The sequence below is a fragment of the Lontra canadensis genome, unplaced genomic scaffold (assembly GCF_010015895.1).
Source record: "Lontra canadensis isolate GAN:19392208 unplaced genomic scaffold, GSC_riverotter_1.0 scaffold59, whole genome shotgun sequence".
NCBI classification, from domain to species: domain Eukaryota; kingdom Metazoa; phylum Chordata; class Mammalia; order Carnivora; family Mustelidae; genus Lontra; species Lontra canadensis.
The window spans coordinates 4,646,041-4,661,201 of record NW_022631053.1 but is presented as its reverse complement, the minus strand read 5'-3'; positions in this window follow the sequence as shown (position 1 = coordinate 4,661,201).

The following is a 15,161-nucleotide window of genomic DNA, read 5'->3' as shown; positions in this document are numbered from 1 at the left end:
TTTTTAAAAAATCATAACTGCATGGATTTAAATATATTTGGAGTGCTTTAACTCGTTGTCATTATAGCTAGCATATATTTTTAAACTGTCTTCTGGCTTAAGTTTATTGAAGGAAAGCAAGAAAAATAAGGGAGGGACAACATGGGAAAGCCAAGAGAATTCTGACTTTGGAGCCAAACAGCCCGCGGTGGAATCTTGGCTCTAGTACTTTTAAGTTGGGTGACCTCGGTCAGGTTACTTCATTAATTTCTCTTTTCTTCTGTCTCTTCATCCCCCAAATGGAGAAGTGGTTGAGACCTGCTGAGACGGAGACCTCCTCTCCAAGAATGCAGCTGTCCTTGGCCACTTCTATTTCCACTGTCATTCTGGCTCTCATCCTAATTGCTTTATTAAGCAGTAAAGGCAGGAAAGTTCCCTCTGCTTTCCCAAAGCCTTCCCTCGGGTAGTCTTTGAGGGGTTGGTAGGGAGGGCAGAGATCCTGGGTGCAGCTGGGATGGAAGAGGTGTCGGTAAGCACACTCCAAGCAGCAATATTAGCTGTCATTTCCCAAGCATCTGCGTGTGCCAGGCAGGGGTCAGGCCCCGTGTTATCTCAGTTCATCCCCACAGTGCCCCGAAGAGGTGGGTCTTGTTATTATCTCTGTTTTGCGGATGAGCAAACTGATGCTAAACGAGGTTAAGGAACTTTGCCCGAGGTCACTTGGTGGGGGCAGGTGGCAGAGCCCAGAGTTTAACCCAGACTGTCTAACTCCACCTTGGGTATAGGGAGTCAAGGAAGAAGGTGATGCAAAGGGAGGGGGGCATTCCCAGCAGGAAGAACGGTCTGTGCAAAGGTGTGGAGGCAAGAAAGGGTATGGCCTGTTCAGGGCGGTGACTAACTTTGGCCAGAGTGAAGGGTGTGTAGGGAGGAGTGGCAGCACATGGCTTTGGGGGTTGGGAGGTGCTGGGTAGAAGAACCTCACCTTCAGGACTGCAACTTTGTTCTTGGAGGGTTGGGGGGACGCATGGGAAGCGTTGAGTTAGAGGGCTGATGCATGATAACTGGGGTTTGTATGATGATCTGTGGTTTGCAAGGAACTTCCAGGAGTACACGGTCACATGGAAGCCTCAAGTGGATCCTGGAAGTTAGCCCATTTTACAGATTGGCAAACAGACTTGGAATGGTTATGGGATATACTCAGGCCACAAAGCAATTAATGAGTGACCCTAAGCCTAGTGCTCCAGACACTAGAGAACTTAGCTCCCAAAGTCAGGGCATAATGAAAGAAAGAGGCAGAGGCATCCTCAGGTCCGGATTCCTCCTGCCCTGCTCCTGCTCAGCCTTCTTGGGGAGGGCAAGATGAAGATTAGCTGGGTTGATGTCTAGGTCCCAGGCATCATGGCTTACAAAGACCATAACAGTAAGTAATAAGAACCAATTCACTGAATTCCAACCATGTGCTAGGTTGGCCGGGTTAGGAGAAAGCTAGACAGAGATCAGTACCACCAGGGAGTCTAGTAACTAATATTCTAACCTGAGGGTTCCCACACTGGATTAGGAGGTGCCCAGATCGGCCTGAAGAGTTAGAAAGGGCCCCAGTAGGAGAGAATTGCCAGAATGCTGGCTTGAGCCCTAACTATGCCCTTCTGGGGGCCTGCCTTGCTAAGTGCGGGGACGGCAGCCAAGAACGTGTTTTTATATAAGAAGCCTTAGCAAGCCTTAGCAAGCATCTCAAGCTCACTCAGAAGGTCCAGGAAAAGGTTTCTGTTTGGAGTATTTTATTTTATTTACTTATTGTTTTTTGGAAACATTTTATTTATTTATTTGTTAGAAAGACAGAGCACAAAAGGGGAAGCGGCAGGCAGGCAGGCAAAGGGAGAGGGAGAAGCAGGCTCCCCGCAGAGCAAGGAGCCCAAAGCAGGGCTCCATCCCAGGACATGACCTGAGCTAAAGGCAGACGACTGAGCCACCCAGCCGTCCCCAGTTGGAGTATTTTAATGAGCTCCATGGTAAACTCCAAAATAGAAACATCTAGATTATCAAGGTCCCTTCAAATCCAGTTCAAGTTCAGCACCCACTATGCCAGCTGTTATTCCATAGGTTGGGGATACATTAGTCAACAAAACAAAAGATAAATAAGTAAAATTTCTGGGAAGGAGGAAAGGAGTGCCAGGCAAGAGTGATGAGGCATGTGAGCCTGAGGAGAAGTCACACCATTTGGCAGTGTGGGCAAGGGCCTGGCTCACTGAGAAGCTGATCTGAAGGAGGTCAGGAGTAGCTGGGTGGACTTCTGGGGGGAAGGGCGTTCTGAAGACCAACAGCCCATGCAAAGGCCCTCACGTGGCAGCATGTGTGCAAGGGAACCAGTGTGACTGGAGCCTGTGGGCAAGGGATGGGACTGCACTGGGGAAGGGGACAGCCACGGAATGTGGCTCCAACCCGCTAAGATATTCAGCCCTACCTGAGCATTTTGACCCCGATCTTCATCTTGAACCCAGCCCTGCCCTAACTCCTCTTCCACTGAACTTTAATTTTAGGGACCCACCATACCCTAATTGCCAGAACTGCTAAATCAAGCATAATGTTATGTGCCTAGGTATGCCTAGGTATGCTTTTGATATTTTACCTCCTTAATCCTGAGTGTCTCCAACCTGTCCCAGTCTTCTATCCCACCCAGGTATCTGCCCTTCCTCGACTGACTCCTCTGCAGCCTGAAGGTAAGGGAGCAGAGCAGCTGGAGAGCAGTGGCCAGCAGAAGCCTCACTGCCCTCAGAGAAGCAGTGGCTTAGGGTATAACATCCTGGAAAGAGAGAACACCTTCAAGTAACTTTTTCTGGAATACACAGTTACTAAGCACGTACTCTGAGCTCCAGACTGGGAAAATCTCAAGGGGAATAAGATTTTCCCTGCCCCCTGGGGGCGCAGCCTGAGGTGGGGTGGGAGGAGTAAGCTGGGTAGGGAAGGAGACAGACAGAAAATTCTAATTCATATACAATGGATTGCTTAGGCTTCTCCAGAGGCTGGCATTGTGAGAAGGAGGAGAGGTAGGTGACCCCCAGATTGCAGAGTTCAGTCAGCCATTATCTCCAATGGGAGGACCTGTGCAAATCCCTTCTCCTCTCCTCTAGGGCCTCAAGAAGCACTGAGCTCTATCCATATTTTTTTTTTTAAGATTTTATCCATTCATTTAACAGAGAGGGAGAGTACAAGCAGGGAGGGCAGCAGGCAGAGTGGGAGGGAGAAACAGGCTCCCCGCTGAGCCAGGATCTGGATGTGGGACTTGATGCCAGGACCCTGGGATCAAGACCCTAGATAAAGGCAGCCACTCAATGAACTGAGCCACCCAGGCATCCCATTATCTATATTTTTAAATGAATACACTGCAGTTTCCTTGCATGTAAATGGAAGTAATAATACTGTGGACTGAGGGATTCCCAGAGCCAATCTCCACCCACTTCCAGCTCACTCTCCTGTCGTCACCTCAGCAATGCCTTCATGTCCCCCCACTGCGGTGTCCAGTGTGACCAGCTCACATCTGCTAAAAGGAGGATCATACCAACTGGCGGATGTGACCTTGGCCGCAAAGGGCAGCACACAGCTGATGCAATAGTCATTAAAGTGTCCTACAGGGACGCCTGGGTGGCTCAGCCGTTAAGGGTCTGCCTCCAGCGTAGGCTCAAGGTCATGATCTCAGGGTCCTAGGATCGAGCTCTGCATTGGGCTCCCTGCTCAGCAGGAAGCCTGCTTTTCCCTCTCCCACTCCCTCTGCTGTGTTCCCTCTCTCACTGTCTCTCTCTCTCTCAAATAAATAAGTAAAATCTGTAAAAATAAATAAATAAATAAATAAATAAATAAATAAAAAAAATAAGGTAACCTACAAATGTAAGCTGTGATGGCCCCAACAGACATCATCACGACAGCTGATCAATGGCTAGGGTTGCCAACTTTAGCAAATAAAAATCCAGGACACCTCATTAAATTTGAATTTCAGATAAAGAACTATTTTTTTTCTTTAGCATAAGTGTGTCCCACGCAATATTTGGGACTGCAGGGGAGGCAGAATTCTACTTCTTGCCTCATAGGGGTGTTTGGCCGGGCCTGAGAATGAGATTGACGTAAGACAGATGAATGGGAACAAAGCACACACAGGTACATAAATTTTCCAGGACACAGGGAGCCTCCTAAGGGAGGGAAGACCCAAAGACATGGCAAAAAACCACATGCTTTTATACTGGGTTGAACCAGAGAGAGGCAAATGGGGAAAAGTAAACAAACCAAAATACGGGAAGCGGGGGAAGTTATCTTATTTTTAGCAAAGTCTCTTGGCTTTGACTCACCTTTGAAGAATGTTTCTTGTTTTCCTGGTACAGGGAGGGCATCTTTCACACGGGAAGAAAAGGGAGGTGAGGCTGCTCTTCTCGCATCTGTTGTTTTTCAAGGGCCTTTAGCTCAAAATAGTCTTCACGTCAGAATGGCATCTCGGGGACTGGCGTGTTCTGACACCCTTCAGGACATATTTATACAAAAATACGATTTGTTTGGGGCTCCTGGGTGGCTCAGTCTTTAAGCGTCTGCCTTCAGCTCAAGTCATGATCCCAGGGTCCTGGGATCGAGCCCCTCATCAGGCTCCCTGCTCAGTGGGAAGCCTGCTGCTCCCCTCCCACTCCCTGCTTGTGTTCCCTCTCTTGCTGTCTTTCTCTGTCAGATAAATAAAATCTTAAAAAAAAAAAAATTAAAAGGTGAGTTTCTAAAACAAATATATGATTTGTTTATCTGAAATTCAAATGTAACGGTGCATCCCTGGGTTTTATCTAGAAACCGTTTTGATGACAGTTTATTGGCTGGCTGGGCATGACAGGGATGTGGGGCCAGGAAACAGCTCTGCCAAGGCTGTGTAGACCTGAGTCAAATGTGAGGATGAATTGCCAACATGTCTGCCGGGACCTCAGCATGATTGTCTTAGGCCCTTATCCATTAGCGGGCCCCTCACACTCAGGCCTGTTGGAGTCAGCCTCTCTCCCCTCCAGGTCTGGATGCCCCATCCTCCTATCACCTACCTGGACGCTGCCCTGGGCGACCTCCCAGGCTCCGACAAGGTACGGAATGGTGACATGAATACCTCTCAGCGCATGCTCACAGAGGGCCAGACACCATGCTGGGTGCTGAAGGGATGTGAGCTGACAAAGCCCAGCTCCCTCCTCAGGGCAACACCCTGTGGTCTGTTCAAAGCCTCGAGCATCCAGGATGGTGAGGGAAGGAGCAGGAGTGGACACGGAGTATCCTGAAGTGGCCTTCCACTCTGTCCCAGGCACTGTGAGAATTCACTGAGTTTTCTCACAAAAATCTTGTGAGGTTCATTCTCTAGGACACTCTGGGAGTTAAGTGTCTTGCCCAAGGTCACAGAGATTAAGTGATGGGGCAGGGATTTGAACCCAGGTCTGTCCCACCTCAACACCTAAGTAATTTTGCTCTCCTTTGTGTGTATGCATTGTGGGATGAAGCGGGTACACACTCGAGTGTGTGTGGTCACCTCTAACCTCCAGAGTAAGGCTTTCCAGGCCTCTACGGACCTTCCTGTCTTGGGTTGGATTTAGGGCCCTGGAGACAGGCACACTCCAGCAGTGCTCTCCTGGGGCAGGTTCTCTCGGGGGCTGTGTCATCTGCCCACAGACCCTCAATCAGCAGCTTCTCTTGGGCCTTGTCTTCCAGGCCAACATCTCTAGGGATGGCAGGCCGTTGGTTCCCAGGCCCTTGGGCCTTAAGCAGAGGAGATGGGGGCATGAATCGGTGAGAGGGGGGTGTAACGTTGGCACTGGAGAGACTGAGACACACCACGATCCCTCCATCTCCAGCTCTCGCTCGCACTCTCAGGTGCACGTGCTCACTGTAATGCCTGGAATCAAACAGTATTAGAGCTGGGGGTGTTAGACCTCAGGAACTATCTAGTCTTACCACCTCATTTTATATGTTCTGCCACAAGGCAGAAATGAATTATTAAGATCCCTCCTCCAGCTAATGGTAGGGAGGCTTGGGACCCAGATTGTCTACCTCCCAGCCCAGTGCTTGCATCCACGCCTGTCTCTTCCTGTGCATTGACATCCATCCCAACATACTAGGGCCAAAAGGAGCTTTAGGTTAGGGAAAGGGCTGGGAATGCTAGTGAGAGGTCTAAGCATTTCCACTTCCATCGACAGAGAAAAGAGAATATTCCATAAATGGTGTTGGAGTACCTGAATTATTGTTGGGGGTGGTAATAAAGATGGGCCCAAAACAAGTTCTATTTGGATCAAAGGTTTAAGTGTAATAAATAAAACCATAGAAGTTCCACAACAAAGTGTGGGTGAATTGATTTATAATTTTTTAATTAAATTTTTTAATTTTTTAATAAACATATAATGTATTTTTATCCTCAGGGGTACAGGTCTGTGAATCGCCAGGTTTACACACTTCACAGCACTCACCATAGCACATACCCTCCCCGATGTCCATATTGATTGATTTATAATTTCTAACGCTATGAGACAGGTGCTATTATTATCTCCACTTTTTAAAAAGATATTATGTCTTTATTTGGGAGACAGAGAGAGCACTAGTGGGAGGAAGGGTAGAGGCAAAGGGAGAAGCAGACTCCCCACTGAGCAGGGAGCCCGATGTGGGGCTCGATTCCAGGACCCCAGGATCATGACCCGAGCTAAAGGCAGATGGTTAAATGACCGAGACACACAGGGGCCCTATTATCTCCACTTTATAGATGAGGATCCAAAAGCAGTTTAAAAAGATAGTTGAGGAATATAGACAAGTAGTTTTCAGAAAAAGAACTATCAATAAATCAATAAAAGTATCGATGTATTTACTGAATATAAATAAGGCCAATAAATATTGTGAAGGATGCTTGATATGACTCATAATTGAAGAAACAAAATCCAACTAGAATTTAGGCATCACTTTTGCACCATTTGTCAATACTCAAGCTCTGATGGCTTGGGGAAACACCCTGTTCTGTAACCGTTCCTCTATTCAGAGTTCTATGTTGGTATCAGTAGTTGTCAGCAGAAAACTGTACAACTGAACCACATCAGCTTAGCTGATGATATGCAAAGATGCCTTCAGCCCAGTTCCAGTTTAATGCTGTACTCACAACATCCACTGATGTTTGGTGGAAGAAATGATCATGTAAAAATCACTGCATTATTTTTGCCCTGGAAAAACTAATCCTAAAGGCATTATCTACTCTGGTAATCTATATAACTGCTAGAAGGAAGGACCCACACAGCAAATTATCTTTATTATTTACTACCAGGAAAAAACGATCTCTCCCGAAAACCTGATATGTTTTATTTTACCAGATAATGGTAACTATAAGACCCTGTCTGTTTCTGTCTTTGCTTTGGCTACCAGGAAGCTCAGAGTCATATTTTATGGCCCATTACAGCAACACTCTAACTAGGGAGGTTGACATCTGACTTCTTAACCCAATCTGAGCTCATTTTAGCTGTTTTTTCCCCTCTCTCCTTCAATTTGTTTCTCTCCTTCTACCTGCTTTTCAATTTCCTAATTCTAGTTTAACAAAGCTATTGTAAATGTATAATTAGTTGGAAGTAATCTCAAAATCTTTTGGAAGCAGGTGGATGTAAGTAACAGTCAAATCCCCTCATTTTATCAATGAGAAAACAAGTGATTTACTCCAATCACCCTGTTACTTAGCTCTGACCTCTGTGCACAGGTGACTCTGACACTCTATGGTAAGCTCTTTAAAATTGTACTTAATCTTTGAAACCCTGGTGGCCAACTCTAAGCCAGGTATATGGTAGGTGCTCAATAGATAAATATCTTAGTTGAAAGCAACATAAATGCTATGAGGAAAGAGACCACTTTTGCATGGAGCAAGGTCTGGCAGGTAGTAGGTGCTCATGAGAACTGAATTAGCAACAGGTTTGGCCACAGCCTCTGACCCTCCCCACCACACCCTAGGGTCCCCATCACTCAGGCCTCTTTGGGCTGGGACCCAGAACAGTCAGTCTGCCTCTTACCCCAGCTCTACCTTTATCTCCACCCTTCTCCCTCAGCTCTTTTGCCTGATCCAATCAGCTCCCAAATCTTTTTGAGTTTCACCCTGGGTGGTGACTGGTGTATCTTACCTCCTGGTCTCCTAACCCTGAGATGCCTGAGAGGTAGGAAATGGCATCACCTTTGAACCTTGAGTAGCACCCAATAGAGGTAACTGGTGATGATGATGATGATGAGGAGGAGGAGGAGGAGGAGGAGGAGGAAGAGGAGGACCCAAGGCCATGGCTTTCTCTGTCCTTAACAACACTCAACTGATATATGTTGAGCACAGGGAACAAAAGAGGTTGACAGGGTCACTCTTCTGCCACTTCCTATCCTTCCTTCTGGGCTTGGAGACAAAAATGTGAGACAAAACAAGGAGGTCAAGCTGGACCATGAAGATGAGGTGAAGGGGACAGAGCTTCCTCTGCCGTGCCATTTCCTATGGTGCGAGACACTGAGCTGGTTTCCCATTGGGTGCCCACCGACCAGCATCCTCTATCCCGGGCTCCCCACCTGGCCCTTTTCCTGAGCAGCCCCTATGGAGATGTGGAGAGAGAGAGCTAAGGTCTGGGCAAGGCCTTCTGACCCAGATTTCCTGAGCTGACAGGAAACCCATGTTGAGAAACTGTGCAGGTGATCTTGGGTAGCCACACCTGGCAAGACTCAGGGAGCCTCCAGCCTGGAGCTGCTCTAGCTAGCCACAGCCAGAGACCAAGCCCCACGCAGGGATGATGACTGTGCTCAAGGGAGATGCTCGCCCTTTGTTCTCATTCTGGACTTCATCCTTGCAGCCCACATGAGAGTGCTGGGGGACGGGAAGCGTGAAGAGTGTCCCAGCTGATCTCCCTGTCCCGGTCTCTGCATATATAAAGCGTTTGCCCTACATCACATGCTCCAAGAGGTTCTCTGTGTCTGGATGGACACACGGCTCAGGCAATTCCAGGGAGATGGAAAAGGTGGCAAGCACCACGATTCCAGCCGGGATGTGGATTCCACACCTTCTTGTCTTTTGTTGATAGCAGAACTTCCAGCTTGAGTGGAAAGTGGCTGATTGGGGCTGGGGTGTTGGGATCTGAACATTCTGAAAACTCTTGCCAACTTCTCTAAGAAATGATGACCCAGCGTTTAAGTACCAGGCCCGTTCTTAAGTTTTGCGGGGCTCAGGAAAGTTTCCCAGACCGTGTGTTTAAATATCGAAAAATTATCAGTCAAGCTGACATAGTGTCAAAGTGTTCAATAAAACGTGTTCTATCAGCCTACCTTGATGATAGAGTTTCACAATGACAAAAAAGTGTTTAAATATGTAAAGCTATGGTTATTATAGAGCTGAAAATTGACAGAACATTGGAAACTTAAATTTAATTATTATTGTTCTTGTCTGGGGGTGTTGTTGATGGGCTGGTAATGTTTGGTTGAGTAATAAATGTGTACATAATTATACAGAATTCATAAGCAATGACACGTTTGTTCCATAAAATTTATTTTTCTTGCCTTTGTCGTAGGAAAATCACCAATTATATGGTTACAATTGAGATTTTCACATAATTTGTGTTCTGTTGGCGGTCATGCCACATTAGACAAACTTCCCTGAGTCATTATAGTTCTTAAGTCTTTTATTAACTTCAATTTGGAGAAACTTCATTCTGCTGAGGCTGGAAATTATCAATTTACTTCTCCAAGCAATACTTGGATTCAGAACTCAGCCACAAATTTTATGTTTCATGTACAAACAAAATAATGGGATGGCATACAATACATTTTCACTGTCATAACAAAATTACAATTTTTTTCATTATAGAAACTGCTACCCCTTATGTGGTGAAAATTTTCTAAAAGTAAAATCTAGATCTATAGAATAGCAGTTTTAATTTTTAAAAATTTTTTAAATAAGCCAATTTATTGATTGATTGATTTGAGAGAGAGAGAAATTGCAAGCGGGGGAAGCAAGCACACTGAGCAAGCAGGCTGAGCTCGGAATCCAACACATCCCTTGACTCCGAGATCATGACCCGAGTGGAAATCAAGAGTCAGACTCAACTGACTGAGTCACCCAGGTGTCCATCCCCAAACATTTTTATGTCAGAATTCATTTACACTCTTAAAAATTGAGGGTTCCAAAGAAAACTTTTGTTTGTGTAAATTATAACTATCAGTATTTGTCATATTATAAATTAAAACTGTTAACTTTTATTATTATTATTATTTTAAAAAATTTTTTTTTAAATTTTATTTATTTGACAGACAGAGATCACAAGTAGGCAGAGAGGCAGACAGAAAGAGAGGGGGAAGCAGGCTCCCCGCTGAGCAGAGAGCCTGATGCGGGGCTCAATCCCAGGACCCTGGGATCATGACCTGAGCTGAAGGCAGAGGCTTTAACCCACTGAGCCACCCAGGTGCCCCTTTTTAAAAATTTTTAAGTAGGCTCCACACCCAGCGAAACCAAGACCCTGAGATCAAGACCCGAGCTGAGATCAAAGAATCTGATGCTTAACCAACTGAGCCACCCAGATGACCCAAAACTGATAGCTTTTAAAACATAAGCACACATTCCATTTGCCATCAGAGCAGAGATGACATCACATGCCACACAGCCTCTGGGAAACACTGCACACGAGAGAGTAGGCGTGAAAAGGGCAAATAATGTCTTAATATTACTATGAAAATGGTTTTGACCTTGTGGACCCTCTGGAAGGGCTCAGGGATCTGCAGGAGTCCTTTGACCACACTTCGAGAATGACTCCTGTAGAACAATGTAAAGAATTGGAATCACATTGCCTCCATGTTACGCCTAGACCTGTAACTGTACAGATAAAAGAGTTTAAAGAACTAGTCTCACTGGGGCGCCTGGATGGGTCAGTCGGTTATGCAGCTGACTCTTGATTTCTGCTCAGGTCATGACCTCAGGGTCCTGGGACGGAGGCCGATGTGGGGCTCCACGCTTAGTGTGGAGTCTGCTTCAGGATTCTCTCTCTCCCTCTGCCCCTCCCCTACCTGCATGCCCTCTCGCTCTCAAATAAATATACAAATAGGGCACCTGGGTGGCTCAGTGGGTTAAGCCTCTGCCTTCAGCTCAGGTCATGATCCCAGGGTCCTGGGATTGAGCCCCACATAGGGCTCTCTGCTCAGCAGGGAGCCTGCTTCCCGCTCTCTTTCTGCCTGCCTCTCTGACTACTTGTGATTTATCTCTCTGTCAAATAAATAAATAATTCTTTAAAAATTTTTTTAAAAATAAATATATAAATAAAACTAAAAAAAATTAGTTTCACAAAACATTCCCCAACTGCGGTGTGCAACATTTGTAAATTTTGCTCTAAAACATGCAAAAACCAGGAAGGGGAACATGAAGAGAAGCAAGAAAACGGCTTTTCTGTGCTTTGTCATGTGTCAAATACGGAAATGCCTCTCAACCTCTCAGAGTTTCAGTTTTCTCTTTTGTGGAATGAGGATGGTATCCATCTCTGCTTCCCACCTAGTTCTGTAGATTGCTTGACAGCAGGCCCTGCCTTGGTCTCCACTCTGTCCCCAGCACCCAGGCAGCGCCTGGCCCAGAGCAGGAACTCACTAAACACGGTCAAGGTGAGCACATGTCTTGTGGCTGACGACCAAGGCTGCCCTTATGTGCACCTTGGAGTCAGGCTGATTCCTAGGCGGAAGGCCGACTACTTCCAAGCCTAGAAACTTGGGGAAGCTGCTAACTTCTCAAAAGCTCAGTTTCATCATCTATAAAAGGGAATGATAATAGTACCAATTACCTCATATGGCTGTTGAGAGGAGCAAGTGGGGTATTCTAAAGCACTTGGCACATGACACATAGAAATCACTTGAACTATTTACTTTACTAGGTAGGCAATTTCAGTATGGGGCAGATAGATTTGTTATAAACCAAATCCTAGCTTGGCAAGGGCAAGCACTTTTTCTCAAGTCCAAGTGAACTCCAGAACTGAGCTCCCGGGTCTAACGCCCAGCAGCTACTCACCAAACAGGTGGATGAATGAACGAACAAAGAAATATATGAGTGGATGAAAGTTCTTTCTTATGCTAAAGTGGTTTTTTTGTTTGTTTGTTTAGATTTTATTTATTTACTTGCCAGAAAGAGAGAGTATAAGCTGAGGGAGTGGCAGGCAGAGGGAGAGGCAGACTCCCCGCAGATCCAGGAGCTCAATGTGGGTCTTGTTCCCAGGACCCTGAGATCATGACCTGAGCCAAAGGTAGATGCTTAACTGACTAAGCCACCCAGGCGCCCCTCTTATGCTTAAGTGTTATATCTTCTGCCTGCTAGCAGTGTGGACCTGCCTACCCTCTTTAGCTCCCAAATACTGAGAAACTCCACTCTTGCCTTGGTCCTCTGAACTCCTGGCTCTGCCCGGTTGCTGAAAGTAAAAACCAAATTGCTTTTGAGTTATTAAGGGATGTGTTGATATTGTCTCCCCTTACCCCTGGGTTCACTGGATTCTCCCATGAGTAACCAGAAAATTGGCAAAATGGGATTTTTTTCTCTACCATTTTATCTAAGTTAATGTTTATCTTTATGCCTTTAATTAATACATGTTCATCAAAGAAAAATAATTTTTAAACAGAAAACACAAGACAAAGAAAGTCAAGCTAACTCCACCAAGCAGAGAACTACCAGTAACATTTTAGCTTACCTATCTGCACTCATATATAAAGATGGGGGTTATAAATAACTTTTTAAAAATAAAATCAGGGTCTTACTGTGTTTGCTTTTGTCCCTTAATGTATTTTGAACATCTTCCCATGCGACATTCTCTCCTCCAACTGTAGAGATCCTATTGTTGGACACTGGTGTGGTTTCCATTTTCTCTCTATCATAAATAATGCTGCCATCCCCATTCCTTGTTTACTGTGCATACACACAATGAACACTCACCTGTTTACAGTAAGAACATATTTTCAGCATTCAGTGGGATCCATCATCTTGAAGCCTACATCTGGCCCAGATTCTTGCATGACCTCCTAACTGGGGCCATCTTGGTCTCTCCAGAGCTCTTCATGGCTCCTCCTTGTCCCACATGTTGTCTAAGCTGGCATTCAGGCCCTCCAAAGGTCTGTGCCAGTCGTCCCTGACACCAGCTACACTCTCCCATCTTTTCCCACCTCCTTTGCTGATGTGTCCTCTAGCCTTGACATCATCCAGGTGAGAATCTGGGAGGTGCTTTTTCTTCTTTTTAAAAATAATTTGTTTCCAAACTTACTATGATAAGCATGTTGGTGAAGGTCATTAAGAAGATGGGATCACCCGTTGACCCATGATCTGGACCAGGGTGATCAGAAGCTCCTGCCTCCTCCCCTGTCTTTGGAATGTGGTTCTGCTTATCTTTTCCACTTCCAGAAGCAGCCCCAAGGACATAGCCTTGAGAAAGTGATGTGGTGTTGAAAACACCCACAAGATATATGTGACTGAATCCAGTTAAGGCCTCTTTAAAAACTTTTAAGATTTGATGGTCAGGTGCAGGGATCCATTCATCTTGCTGTTGCCCAAAACAAGCCTTGTTTGTAAGTTCCCTTTGCTTATTAAAACCATCACCTTCCAACCTAGTGTGGCCTGCCTCCGGGCCAGGGGCGGGTTTTTTTGTTTTTTTGTTTTTTGTTTTTTGTTTTTTCAGATTTCATACAGGAAATTCCCAGGAAGGTTATGAACCAAAACTATCTTTTTTTTATCGACAGACAATTCACATAACATAAAATTCACTCTTTTAAAGTGCACAATTCAGTGGTTTTCGTATATTCACAAGGTTGTACCCCCATCACCATGCTTAATTCCAGAATGTTTTCATCATCCTAAAAAGAAACCCTGTACCAGTTAGCAGTCACTCCCCATTCTCCCTCTCCCTAGTCCCCCGACAACCACCAATCTACTTCCTATCCCTGTGGATTTGCTTCCTGGGATATTTCATATAATTGGAACAATGAAATAGGTGGCCTTTTATGTCTGACTTCTCTCACTAGCACAATATCTTTGAGATCCAACCATGTTGCAGCAGGTGTCAGGATTTCCTTCCTTTTTAAGGCTGAATAATATTTCATCATGTGGATATATCACTGAGCTTATCCATGAAGCCGTTGTTGGATACTTGGATGGTTTCCATGTCTGACTATTGTGAATATTGGCACACACCGATCTGTTCAAGTCCTGGTTTTCCACTCTTTTGGGAATGCAAAAGATCCTATAGTCTATATATAATCAATTTAATTAATTAATAAGCTACCACACTGTTTTCTATAGTGGCTGCACCATTTTATACTCTTACCAACAATTTCTGAAGGTTCCCATTTCTTCACACGTTGTTAACACTTGTTAATGTCTGTTGTTGTTTTTTATTAAGCCATCCTAGTGAGTGTGAAGTGTAGCTCATTGTGGTTTTGATTTGCATTTTCCTAATGACTAATGACCTTGAGCACGTTTTCCAGTACTTATTGGCCCTTTTCTATATATTTATAGAGAAATACCTATTTTTTCCCTCTCTCTACATATAAATATTTTTAGAAGAATACCTATTCAAATCTTTCACTCATTTTAAAATTGGATTTATTTGTCTTTTTATTTTTGAGTTGTAAATGTTCCTTATGGATTTGGGATACTAGACTCTTATCAGATAGATGATTTCAAATACTGTCTCCCATTCTATCAGTTTTATTTTCTCACTTTCTTGATGGTGTTCCTTGAAGCACAAAAGTTTTAAATTTTTTTTTAAGATTTTATTTATTTGTTTGAGAGAGAGCATGAGTTGGGGGGAGGGGCAGAGGGAGAAGCAGACTCCCCTCTGAGCAGGGAGCCTAATGCAGGGCTCCATCCCAGGACCCTCACCCACTGAGCCACCCAGGTGCCCCAAAAGTTTGTAATTTCGATGATATCCAATTTGATTGATTGATTGATTGATTGTGCTTTAGCTGTCGTATCTAAGAAAGCATCTCCTCCAAGTTCAAAGAGACTAACCCGTATGTTTTCTTCTGACAGTTTTATAGTCTCTTACATTAGGTCTTTGATCATTTTGACTTAATTTTAGTCAAGGGGTGTAAATTCATTCTTTTGCATGTTAGACATCCAGTTGTCCCAGCGTCATTTGTTGAAAGATTATTATTTCCTCATTGAATTGTCCTGACACCTTCGCTGA